This window comes from Schistocerca serialis, chromosome 4 (assembly GCF_023864345.2).
Source record: "Schistocerca serialis cubense isolate TAMUIC-IGC-003099 chromosome 4, iqSchSeri2.2, whole genome shotgun sequence".
Classification (NCBI taxonomy): domain Eukaryota; kingdom Metazoa; phylum Arthropoda; class Insecta; order Orthoptera; family Acrididae; genus Schistocerca; species Schistocerca serialis.
The window spans coordinates 914174549-914188849 of NC_064641.1; positions in this window are offsets into that span (position 1 = coordinate 914174549).

Sequence of the window (14301 nt, forward strand, 5' to 3'; positions counted from 1 at the left end):
TGTTTTAGGCAGTCCTGAAGTGCGAAAGGCTGCAAAATCAGGGGAAAACGATGGTCACGCTTTCCTTTATACAGAGCTTTACTTCCCGGCAGCCATCTAGAAAACTTGCGGAGAACCTTACACGGTGGGAGACGGGCTTTAGGAATTCCTACGCGTAGATGTAATCACTTCTAATCTTGTAAGTGGGAGAAATGTTCAGTTTTACAATTTCGGTGGGAAGGGAATTATAGATAGTGCTCGCAAAACTTTATGACAGTTTGCTTAAGCGCAGTGATTAATGTTGTGACAGTGTTGATAATGATCCGTCAAACAAATGGGAGTGTTGAACTCGGCAACCCATCTATGGCTTATCAGCTCTATGGGAACAAGTGTAATGTACGATAGCAGACAACGTCATTACACGCGGGGAAAAAGTTAGACCTTTACTGGACTACAAAAAGTTATCGTCCGTGTCCTTTCTTAAGGAGTCATTCCGGTGTTCATCTCGAGCGATCTTAGAGGAACTGTGGGTAACATAAATGAGGATTTTCGGGACAGGGGTTTGAACACCGATCCTCTCGATCGAGAGCGCGGTGTCCTGACGGCCTCGCTGGACGTCACTGCCGACCCGTAGCGTTGTCGGTACGCGCGTAGCCCCAGGCCGCTGAGCAGGTTCTGCGAACGACGGCGGGCCACTGCGATCACAGACTTCGCGTGTCTCACAGCATCGACCGCCCGCGCGTGTGTGTCGCCTGACGCTGCATCGACTGTAAAACAGCCCGCTGCTTCACAGGAATACTTCGGCCAGCCACTGCAGGCTGAGACACACGTTCTAGGCCACCTTTACTAAATGTCTCGACAACCACACACAAGTTACTTACGGAAATGTCATTTGTTGGCACGGTAAAGATTTACTACAAAATTGCCCTGTTTTAATGGTTCTCCCAAGCATGAATTGTCACACCTGCTCGTGGCGTATTACGGGCGTTGTGATTAAACATGGCGATTCTCTACAGAATCTAATTCCCATATGTAAAATAACTCGAGGCACCTGAGTACTCCACAAATGAGTTAATATGCTATCATTATCAAACACTGTATGAATATATTCTGCATAATTTGCGCTGCATTTTAACAAATACTAGTTTTGCGCGCATCTCAATGTTTCTGATCGAGCGAGGTAGCCCAGTGGTTAACACACTGAAGTCGCATTTGGGAAAGCGTCCGACCATCCTGATTTAGGTTTTCCGTGATTTCCCTAAATCGCTTCAGGCAAATGCCGGGATGGTTCCTTTGAATGGGCGTGCCCGATTTCCTTCCCCATTTCTCTCTAACCCGATGGGACCGATGACCTCGCTTTTAGGTCCCGTCCCCCAAACCAACCAACCATCCAATGTTTATGACGTCATATCTCCTGTACTATGTGCAGTACAGTGATATAATTTTGGAGGTACATTCAGCGCAATATGCACGTACTGTCAGCAGAATGTTTTGTGAATACATGTAGTAATAGAGAAGTAATAAATTAGAACGTCATGTTCAAATGGCTCTGAGCACTATGGGACTTAACATGTGAGGTCATCAGCCCTAGAACTTAGAACTACTTAAACCTAACTAATCTAAGGTCATCACACACATCCATGCCCGGGGCAGGATTCGAACCTGCGACCGTAGTGATCGCGTGGTTCCAGACTGAAGCGCCTAGAACCGCTTGGCCAAACCGGCCGGATAGAACGTCATGTCTCACGCTGAAACTGTAGTGCATGATGACCGAAAATGTAGTCAGCGATAAACGTTTCCCTCTTCCAATTTTTGTTTATGTTTGTGTGTTTGTATTTGGCGTGGCCCGTGGCAGGGGGTGGTGGTCAGTGAGAAAAAGTTTAGAAAACATTTGACATTATGATACTATGAACATGTTGAAAGTCGTTCAGTAGGCTACTCTCTTTCTCAAGTAATGGACGACTATAGTCTGGCCGATTTGCGCTCCTTGAGATACGCTGCCTTAAGACATATACACATGTTTGTAACTTTAATATGCGATTCATTGTGTTAATGGGGGTAGGACGTCAAACGAGCGGACTTGGAGCGGGAGAGGCACCATAGGGCATTTTAATTTCCGCTGTCTACACTTTTACAAATAAATTCATAAAACTTTTTTATCATGACTAGGAATGATTCGGAATTCACACTTGTAACAGTGGAAGTTCAAAAACATAGCAAAATATTTTTTTTTTGCATGTGAAACTTCACCATTTTTTACTTACTGTTGGCTGCATTTTATGTTATAGGTACACTTTACTCCATACGTAAGAGAGATTCTTCAATAAATTTTGCACAGCGTACAAACCATACTTACAGGTGTGTGAAACTCTAAAATTTTCCAAATCTATTAAAAACTGTGGTAAAAATTGAGATAATTAACTATAAAATTAGATTTTTTCTTAACATGAATTTTGTAATGTAACAGCTCACTCAATGTTTCATAAATTAAATAAATTCTAGAGTCTAAGAAGAGGAGTACACCAGAGCGATCGACTAAACCCGAATAAAGAAGATTTAAAAATACGAACGCATATCTGCTTTACAAGCCATCAACGTTATTCATGTGTGAAATACTATATTTGAGAACAATCTGTATTTGAATGTGAATGAATCTAAAGACTTGAGAAGCCCAGCAAGTGGCTGAGGAGACAGTACGGTGTAACAGACAGTCAAGAACAGCAGATTGGCAACAATCGTAAGCGAAATGATGTTTGGCAGAAAATTAAACATTTAGTTACTTATTTGTGTAGCCATGGCGACCGTAGCTGCTTTACAATTATCAAAGGTATATGAAACCCATTTTTGTAATTACTAAAAAATCCGTGCGGGCGTCCTCCTTCGTTCAGACGAGATTCTACCTCTGACGTTGTTTTGAATGATTTCCACTTATATCTGGAAGTGGTCTCTCTTTACAAATAAGCCACATATTCCTGCGTTTTGCACTGACGTTTTTTACCTGATTTCACGTTGACTTGCAGCACTTTGCGTTTATTGACACGATTGTTCGACTGTTTCTTGATATGAATATTGTCTACTTACATTCTCGTGGTTGCACGTATGTTTATGTGTGAGACTTACAAACTCACGTTTATCAATGTACTGTATTACATATACATTCTTTCAAGCATAGGTTTAGGTTAGAAGAAAAATAACGAAATCCAGGCGTAATTATTTGTATCCACACTGGCCAACACCATCAGGGCGCCCGCATCTCGTGGTCTTGCGGTAGCGTTCTCGCTTCCCACGCACGGGTTCCCGGGTTCGATTCCCGGCGGGGTCAGGGATTTTCTCTGCCTCGTGATGGCTGGGTGTTGTGTGCTGTCCTTAGGTTAGTTAGGTTTAAGTAGTTCTAAGTTCTAGCGGACTGATGACCATAGCTGTTAAGTCCCATAGTGCTCAGAGCCATTTGAACCATTTGAACCATCAGGGCGGAGAACACTGCGATTTCACTGGAAGGAAGGAAGGAATATTAGTGTTTCACGTCGCGTCCACGATCAAGTGATTACAGACTGATCACAGGCTCGGGATGGCGAAGGATACTCAGTCAGATCGGCCATGTCTTTAAAAGGAACCATCCAGAAGTTTGTCTTACGCCGCCTAGGGGAAACAACGGAAGACCTAAAGCCGGATGTCCGGCCGGGGATTTGAAACGGCAGCCTGCCGGATGCGAATCCAGTGTCTTGACCTGGCATCCATACGAAACATGGCTGGAGTATTAAGAATCCAGAACAGCCTAACGGTCTAAACCATAATGCCAGTTGTGAGTGATGAGGATCATGCGGCACATCTGGTATGATTCTGACACCGTGGTTCGACTAAAAGCCCCAGTGCCTGTGAGTTTCTGGGATTGGAGTACTCGATGCGTGTGACCAAGATGATCTGGTAAGCGAGAAGTTCACCGACATCGAAGGCATTGCTCATCTTGCGTGCCTCTTGCACTCACTGGAACAATATACCGCGTGATGACATCACAGTCACGCGCTTCAGCGAAGTGCGACAGTTGACGATCAGATAAAAACACTACTTCTCCAGCGTAGCAAGTACATCTAACTTCATGCTCGTAACTATCGTATACCTGATTACATTAAATAAATAATGACTTTACTGTTGTGTTTAATCTGAAAATGAAATGTACAGAGCATGCAACTGCGCGCCATGACGGCTCGCGTTCAATCAAACCATTGTCAGAGATTTGCGATAAGCTACAGGTGGCCTATTTACCTTCGTATTCACATGGGTGATACGTTTCGCCTGAAACGAGATGATTGACAGCAGACACTTGTATCTCTCTTAGCTTTGGAAATTCGTGACTTTTCATGAAATGAAGTTTCCGGTACAAAATGATATCTCTAAGCTTCTAAACTAATTTTATTGTACGTCGTTTATTGACCTGTATTTACCACCGAAACGTTTATATAGAGATCTGAGGAGGGTACGGTGTTGAGTGTCAAATTTAAACGAATTTTTCGATGCATATGTATATCTGAAGTAATATATTCACTTAAGCATTCGTCAGATGAAACCAGCCGTGTAAACGTGTGCGAATCTACTTAGTTCCTGCCTGAATTAGTTGAAGTTTTCGCGGGATCCTAACAGATCGGTATGTAGCTACACTTCTGGGTTTCGATGAAAATTGTTACCGTCTTCTGGGAAAGTCAAGAGCTAAGTCATTGCCGTTTATAGATCCCATGGTACTTTTGCAGTGGTGAAGACGAGATGCGACATCGTGAAATTCCTTCTAAGTAATATTACAAATGCAATGACGAAATTCCCATACATTTCAACATACTGAAAAAGTACTCAGTCTCGATGTTTCGCAACAAGTTAAGAACATTTCTTAAATAACAAGCCAGTTCTTGAAAATTTGATTCCTGAGCAATCCTGGCAGTTCGGCTTCTGAAACAATATTTTCTCAACAGCATCTTCGTTTCCCTGTCTAAAATACGGCTGAAGCTTATTCTGATTCTTGAGATAGAAATTGTCCTTATTCTGTCTCTGGTGATTTATCTCTCCGGCGCGTGCGGAAGTTTTAACGAACGGCACATTCCTCTGAAATTCTCAGCAAATATGAATGGTCCTTGGCAATATTGCCACTATTATCGAAACAGATGGAAGTTTTGTTTGAAAGGGAAAACGATTGCATAGATTGATAGCTCGGGAAAAGGGAGCGATAAAAATGCATGCCGTTTAAGGGTACCATTTCTTTCTTAAGACAAAGAAGGTTGGAAACATTTATGAAACAGCAGTTTCCAGTTACTATACAAAATCGTTTCCTTGCTCTATTTGCCCTTTTTTTATCATACTCTAATTCGGAGGAAAGGCAGTAACAATAGCACGAAAGTGGCAGAGCTCTTACCGAGCAAATAAACTCAAACGTCGTAGGCACAGAACACGTTAGGCATAGAATACGTTATGTTCTACTGGAGATGTGTTACAGCTCTGTAATCGAAAGAAATCAGCACTTCTCTTTCGGAGAAAGTTACACACCAAAAATATATGACACATATACTTCAAATGTAGCATTTTCTTGAAGTTTCGCCGTTTACGATAATTCATAGAAGAGCTAGTTTGCCAGTTAAATACTTTGTGATATTGCTCCTTATTACTCATATATTTTAAATAAGTTAGTGGGTATCAAATAATTGCAGACTCTATCTGATAATTTTGATGACAGTTGAGCTTATGGTGAATATTCCAAAGTGACCAGAAGGTCTGCATGCCATCTATTCAAACAGCTGCGCGGTCGAAAAGGAAGTAATTTGGGGTAGTCTCCGAAGTCACGTGGTCATAAGGATGGAAAGGAGAGTCCTCATAGAAGAATTGCGGTGCTATTAAAATCAAGCAGCTCCTCATTTCTGAATATTTAGCTGTCCAGTGCCGCGTTGCAGGTCAACAAACAATACCGCTGACCATCTTTAGGTAGGCCCCATCAGCTCGCCTTCTGGGGCTCAGGTTATATGTAGGTCAACATTCTCCTCCCGAGGAGACAACTACTGCCAAGGGGTGTATGGAATGATCAGAACAAAACTAGCCCAAAAAAAATATTCCATGCACCTTAAGGTAGCTACCCAACTTACGTCATCCACATTCGAAGCAGATAACGTAAATTGGGTTGCCTATCTCAAGGTGCACGAAACATTTTTGGGCCAATTTTTATAAGGGGCAGTCAAATGACAACCGAACAACCACCACAACTGGCCCATGGAATGGTTTCACTCAAAAGTAATCATCACATGCATCAATAGATTTATCTCACAGTGAGATAAGACGATCAATTCCTGTTTCGTGTATGCGGTCGTCCGCTGACGGATCTGCAACTTCAGCCATTCCTGGACTTTCTCGTCAGACTGAAACCGACGTGCACACAGGTCTTTCTTCGAATCGCTTGAGATGTGAAACTCACACTGTAAAAGATCCGGGCTGTACGGAGGATCTTGCAGTGTTTCCCAACGAAATCGGTGAAGCGTAACCTTCATTGGATTGGCAGTGTGGGGCGGGCGTTATCTTGAAGAAAGATGAGTCCGTCCGACAGCATTCCTGGCTATTTTGACTTAAAGGCAGATCGCAGTTCCAACAAAGTGACTCCATGGCACTGCACATTCGATGTCGTTCCACGCCCGAGGAACCCAACGAACAGAAGGCCCCTGCAGTCAAAGAAAAGGTCATCGTGGCCTTATCGGAACTTGACTGAATGGTTCTGGATTTCTGTGGCGGGGAGGATGTGAAATGTTCCCACAGTTTGCCCTTGGACTATCGGAATGCTGTTGGACGGAATCATTATGCTGCACAACAATGTCCGGTCCCACAGTGCTGATTGGACGAAGGCTACGCTTCAGCGAAATGACTGGGAAACATTGCTACATCCTCCGTATAGCACGGATATTTCACTGTGTGATTTTCACATCTCTGGCGACCTGGAGAAAGATATGCGTGGACGTTGGTTTCAATCAGACGAGGAAGTGCAAGAGTGGATGCGATTGTGGGCGGTGACGTGTGCCTGTCATCTTGGTCACTACAAAACTGTTAACTTCTAATTTTCATATACTGATAAGCACACATCTGAGAGCAAGTCACGACGATTTGCGATCTTTGGTTGTGTTGTTACACCGTCTCTAGCTAACGGCGCTCACTGAGGTAGCATTATTAGTAGTGGACTTGTGTTGGGAAGCAAACGTTGAACTGAATGGTCACGAAATATTTATCTGGAGTTGAGGAGCTAAACATTGAATACAGATCTGATGAAAATGATTGAATAAGACTATTTGAGGGTATTTATGGATTCTGAAAAGAGTTTAGCGAAGAACTGAGAGTCAAGATAAATTCACAGGTTTGCGTACTTGCAGATAGTTAGCACTGTGTGGTAAGGCTAATTGTCGTTCGGAGATCTGGTTGAAACTTTTATTCGGGGAAGTTAGTTCTTCTCCCCCACATATACGTTTCGTGAAAGAACGAGATCATTTTGGATAGATTAACCATTTGTGTAAAGTAAATTTTTGACTTATGAACCTGTTACAGCTGTTACTGAAACCAGTAGTTTTTGTATAAGGTCAATACTGTTCACGATCTTGACACTGAAGTTGGAAGGTAATTCTTCGGTATAAGAAGAACATTTTGCAGAACATTAGAACACAGAATTATTCCTATGCTTGAAATACTATGTTGCTTGTGTCCGCATTATATGTGGCGGTACACGTGCTTGAATATCATTTTAGTTTAGCATTTTAACTTTGCTTTACTGTGGCCCACGCTGCTTGCTATGCTCCATTTTCAAGAACTTCTACTGTACCGAGGTACGGTAAGTGTAAGAATAGTTCAGGGCCATAATCATACTATTATACAACACATGCAAAACAAAACCATTACACACTTGATCAGTGATTAGGTCAGATAAATTATAATTAGTTTTGAAGTTATTTTCTTGTTATACAAAGTAAATTTCAGTGAACATGTTGATATATGAGTGCGTGAAACTGTGGTGTCACCGCCAGACACCACACTTGCTAGGTGGTAGCCCTTAAATCGGCCGTGGTTCGTTAGTATACGTCGGACCCGCGTGTCACCACTATCAGTGATTGCAGACCGAGCGCCGCCACACGGCAAGTCTAGAGAGACTCCCTAGCACTCGCCCCAGTTGTACAGCCGACTTTGCTAGCGATGGTTCACTGCCTATATACGCTGTCATTTTCAGAGACGATAGTATAGCATAGCCTTCAGCTACATCATTTGCTACGACCTAGCAATACGCCATATTCAGTAATTAGAATGAATTCTGAACAGACAATATTGTAAATCACGTACCGTCAAGAGCGACGTTCATCATTAATGGATTAAAGTTAAGTATCAAACTAGCTATGTCCGCTTTCAGAATTCTAGTTCCTTGTCATGTTCCAGACCTCACGTCACTATAGTTCTTCCCTCCTCACGCCAGCCTGCGTGAGCTAAAACGCGTGCATTTCGGCCTCCACTAGTAACACGGTGTTGGCTCTTCAGCCAACACAACAGAAAAATTTTTCGTATTCTGAGTTTGGTTTCGCAAGTTAGGTACGTAAATCAACAGTGGACTTCTATTAAAGTGATTTGGATAAGTTATTCACACAAAATTTAGTAGTTCATTCGACGTGTAATTTTTTAATTGGTTCGAGTTAGGTGTATTTTTGAGACGTTGGAAACGGTGCACTGCGACGTCAGGCGACCGATCACTGTCGACTCGACTCTGCAGTACAGGACTTAAGTGGTCCCATTTTTCAGTAATTAATTTCGTGTACACACACACACTACACTAGACACACAGAGTGTTACAGCGCAGTCTGCGGCAGACCGCGCTCTACGGAACAGGGACTGACCGTTTCGCCTCTCAGCGGGATAAATGCCTTAAACGCGAGTTGTGACTACTTTTGATTGGAATCATTTCATGGTCCCGTTGTGGATGGTGTTCGGTTTTCAGCTGACCTCATATTTTGTCCACCCTGTCTTACGTCTCGCTTGCTTTTATTTTCATTCGTACGCTGCTGTCTATAATCTTGCGTGGGCTGAAGAGTTCGTAGCCTCGAACGATTTCAACCGAGCAGGAAGATACACCTAAAATGTTTATCAACAATATTTCTAGAAATGTTTAAGATATCTTAATTCTGTTTCCACCCAGGTTAACTATGCGAAAGTCCTCACTAAACGATGTATAAACTTCCTTCATAGCTACATAATTTACAGATGTATCGGTATCAACTTCGCTTTTTGAAATGGAATTACAGCATTTTCTGTTGCCAGTAACGCAGTTCTGCAGTTCTAACCCGATCGTGCTTGAGGAGATAATGCAGAGGCTTGTTTTCATGTCGCAGTCGGAATCACAACAGCAAAATATGGCGAATGTACTGCTCGGCTGATATGGCGACAGTAGAAAAGGAATTGCAGCCTTGAATAATTTGTTCTGAAACTATGTATTCTGCCTGGATTTAGACACTGTCTTCAGGAAAAAGATAAACGACAAAATTTCTCAAGAACTGCGAATGTAACGGCGAGAGTGCTAGCGTGGTAGTAAAGTTGAAACTATCAAAGAATTCGGGTTGAACGTAGTTCGCATTCTGGCAGCTTATGTACCAATAAATTATTCAGATGTTTGTATCGCTTGCAGGGAAGGAAGTTTTAACCGTCTAGTTGCTAGAAAGTTCAGAACTTTGTTCTAACACGCTAACTGCATTTAGGAACAACTTTGCCCTTCTCCGTTCTTTTCCGGTTTCGACTAACTACAGCGAGCTTTAATTTCCCTGAGGGGAAAGGCAGCTTGCGAAAAATTCACTGAAGTTGGCTATTTCCAGGCGATGTGCGGCTAACAGAGGGAGTTGGTGCCTGGTGTAGTTTTTCGATTGAGCCACAGTGTCTGCAGACAGAGTCGTGTCGCTCAGTTAACCGAGGCGCCGTTTTTACTGAAGTACACGCAGTATTATGGATGGAATGAAAGTAAGTAAGTATCTCCCAGAAGGAACAACTGAAACTGTGTAAGGCCAAAGGACCGGCTCATATAGTGTGCTAAGATGGCTCAAGATGTTAGCTTATTACTCATGAGAGCCACATACGGGGTGACAGTTATTGAACTTTTTGAAATAAAATCGTTATAACTTCTTAAATGTCTGTGTTAGGACGTTCAAACTGCACGGTTGGCCACGAGGATGGTGGGAATTAGTATGCGCACGCGCCTTGTTATTGTCGGCCATTTACACATGAAATGAGCAAAATTGGCGGATTTCGGAGACTGATAATCCGCATTTTGCGACCGAGAAGTCTCTTCACCCTAAACGGGTCACTGTGTGGTGAGCACGGAATAATCGGTGCGATATTCCTTGATGGCACACTGACTACCGAACAGTACGTGCAATTTTTGGAAGACAATTTCATATCCTTCATCCAAAGTGACCACGATTTCGACTAGATGTGGTCCATGCAAGACGGAGCTCGACTCGATCGAAGAAGGAGAGTGATGTCTCGGAGGAGCACTTTGAGGACCGCATTCTGGCTCTGGGGTACCCAGAGGTCACTGGCATGGGCCTCGATTGGCCACTATATTCTCCGGATCTGAGCACATGCGACTCCTTTTTGTGCTACTGTATTAAAGACACGACGTAGGGAAAAAAACCCAAAACCATTGCTGAGCTGGAGACATCCATTCAGGAGGTCATCGACAGTATTGATGTTCGGACACTTCAGGGGGTAATTGCAGAATTTCGCTGTTCGTCCGTGCCACATCATCGCCAATGATGGCCGGCATATCGAACATGTCATAAGCTAAATCTGAATATCTGTTGTGGCGTTTACATGTGGAATAATGCGTGTGCACGCCGTAGTTAGTAAATAATTTACGTTTCTTTTTGTTATAGTTCAATAATTGTCACATTCTATGTGTATACAAACGTCATTCAGCAAACGGTTTCAGTTTATGTCATGTTAGAGTGCACAACGTAGATGACAGACCTCCCCACAGCGAGTCACACTCATGTTAACAATGGCAAGACAACCACCAAATCCAGCACATATAAACAAAAAGATTTTTAATAATTCAGACAACTGAAGTGACATAAGAGGTTCTGACAGTTGATGAAATTACAAATCTAATGCCTGCATTCACGGATCGATTACATGTATATTATTTATTTATTGCTTATTTAATCCCACAGGTTAGGACTTTAAGGTCCGGCAGCCGATCAGGAGCAATACATACCAAAAATATTACAAGACATTCACGACAATCGTAACAATAACAATATTAATATTAAAATTACTGATAATGTTAATAATGATAATAGTAATAACTGAAACTGATAATAATGATGATAGTTGAGGGCACTAACAATGGTGTAGTTTAGTTCAGCAGATTTGAAGTTATGTTTAGTTTTATTAGAAGGGGAAGAAATAAAAAAAAGAGGTGATGTTTCAATTGACACAGACTCTACCTACAGGGAGGAGGGAAAAGTTGTGGGGTATAGGGGATGGACGAGAGTGGGCTGCAGACAGATGGCTATTACGAAGGAAGGAGAACCATTAGCTGTCTTTTAAACTTTGATTGCGAAGTCTAGGCTTACTATAAGTTGCATCGTAACGAGAGAATACAGCATCGACAGGTACCAGAGTGGAGACTACACACGCCTGGAGTCGACGCTACGATATGCTATGGGCTGGACTTTGCGGACTTTCCTACCGATTTCATACTTACTCTGTTCAAACAATTTCACGTGTGTGACAGGGATGTTTCCACTTATAATCCGGTCTTGTGAATTAGTGGCAACCAAACTAGATAGACTGCCTCAACTTTAATTTGTACTGAAGAATATAACTTATTCAACTGAAAGTTCTACTAACTTGACTACGAAGTCTTTCGCGACGGAGTCCTTTCATAAAAAGTTCTCGGTTTACTTGCCGCGTCAAATTTGGATAACATCCCAAGCTTTCCATGACTACCTCCGTCATCTTCGTCAGGGGTAAAACTGACTGTCGTGGACCGGTGAGGCTCCCCCTTTTATAAGCAGTGAACGGCTTCTCATTGGCTGGATTACGTCACGGTGAAAACGGCGCGTACCGAGGTGGCGGCCTCTATATCCATAGATTTTCTTTGCGCGCTTTATCCAGCGTTGCTTGCAGCGCCATCCATCGCAACAGGTGGAGAACTGCGAGGAATGTGAGAAGTCTCCCTCTGCGCTCTTTCTTTATCAATTGCGCGCTTCCATGCATTGCTGAGTGCATAACCGGAGTCTCTGTTGAAGTTATTTTCACAGAGTCTAATTTCAACTGCTTCCCTGATGACAGAGTCCCAATAGTTTGAAGCGTGAGCAAGTACTCTTGTTTCATCGAATAAAATCTTATGTTTATTTAGCAAACTGTGCTCAGCCACCGCCGATTTTTCTAGATACCTGTTTTTCAGGTGACGCTGATGTTCCACACAGCGATCGGCAACAGTTCTTATAGACTGGCCCACATAATTTTTGCCACACTCGCAAGGAATGCTGTAAATTCCCGGTACTCTCAGGCCGAGATTATCTTTCACGGGTCGCAACATCTCCTTAATCTTCCTGGGTGGCCGGAAGACTGGTCTGATTCCCTGTCGGCTCAGGACTCTGCCGATCTTGCTGGTCGTTGACCGCAGAATGGTAGCCGTCCTACCTGTCGCAAGTGACTGTTGGGGAAAGACTAATGGCCAAGATTCTTCGTAGTAGGTTAACGTTAGACATAAATATATGATCCACATTTGAATTAAAATTGCGTGTCGAATTCATGCTCCTTGTGTAATGGCTGTTCTACAGACTACTGGGCATGCTGAGGGGTGATCTTTTTCTCTATCTAATGACACTCTGTACTATCACAGAAGGTATTTGGCCCAGATGACGATGACGAATCCACTCTGGCGACGTCCACTCTACTCGGAGCCTCAACAGATGGTTACGTCCCTCGTCATGCTGTACAAAGAATGTGGATTTGTCTGAAAATGTGCTGTGACGTCAATGTTATGGGGACGTTGCTTTCTCCACTGATGCGTCAAAGTAATCCGCCACAGTGGTGACCTAACGACAGTCCGCTCAGTTCGAGGTGTCGTCACTTTGAGCGTGTGGACACGGTTCAGCTTCAGGCTGAAGGTAGATGACGTTGCTGTACGGTCCTGCACAGCTAAGCAAGCACTATGTTTATGCTCTCGGGCCTAGGCGCTTGGATACATTCGGTTACTCGATGGAGATGAGACGGTCCTCCTGAATCCATCAGTCGTGGGATCCTGAACAACACGAGCAACAGTGTTGCAGAGCGATACGCAATAGTGCAGACTCGGTAGTCGGACATGTCGGAAAGAACAGACACCACGCGCAGTTCGCAACTCCATGGGAGTGTGGCTCGACCGTGAGGCGTGCCGAGCTAGTCCGCATAGCTGCGATGACACTGCGTCGCGGATGGCACAGTGGTTAACGCACCTGCCTAGTAAGCAGGACATCCCGGGTTCGAATCCCTGTGTCGTTTACATTTTCAGTCGTTGCCGCTGATTCCACGTTATGTCCCTATGGAGCTGACATCAGTAATCATTTCCCTTCCTTTCCTTTCCTTTCTCCCCACTCCCCTTTCAATTTACATGCTTTTAGAGTCTGTTTCCGTCAATATCACCAAATCTGAATCGACTATGTCCTGTTGCCCTTGGTTTACATTTACTGATCTTCATAATAACTTTTCAAGCGCAATCCATTCTGCTCAACTTTTCTTTCAGTGTCAACGTAGAAGTGTGCACGGTGATGGGTAGGTTGTAGTTTAATTTTTTGTTATTGTTCCGATACGCAGATTGTGTCGTTGACTACTTTGAACCATATTACCCCAGCATCTGTCTACGCAGAATTCCAGCCGGCCACCTCCGAAACGAGCACCATCGCTAAAGCGCACGTCAACGACCTCCAGACTACGTCGGTGTGTCAGCAAGTGAAACTGAATCAATACATGTTATAAGATGGTTCAAATGGCTCTGAGCACTATGGGACTTAACATCTATGGTCATCAGTCCCCTAGAACTTAGAACTACTTAAACCTAACTAACCTAAGGACAATACACAACACCCAGTCATCACGAGGACATGTTATAAGAATGTGTGTATGTATCTGTTTATGTTCCACAACTACTCCTAAACAAATGCTCAGATTTCAACAAAACGTGGTACTCACATACCCTACTGTCAACCACTAGTCGTCAGAATAATAACCACCTACCTATCACAGTTCAGGAAATGTGACGTCATAAACGCTGATATCCATGGAAATATGCCACAT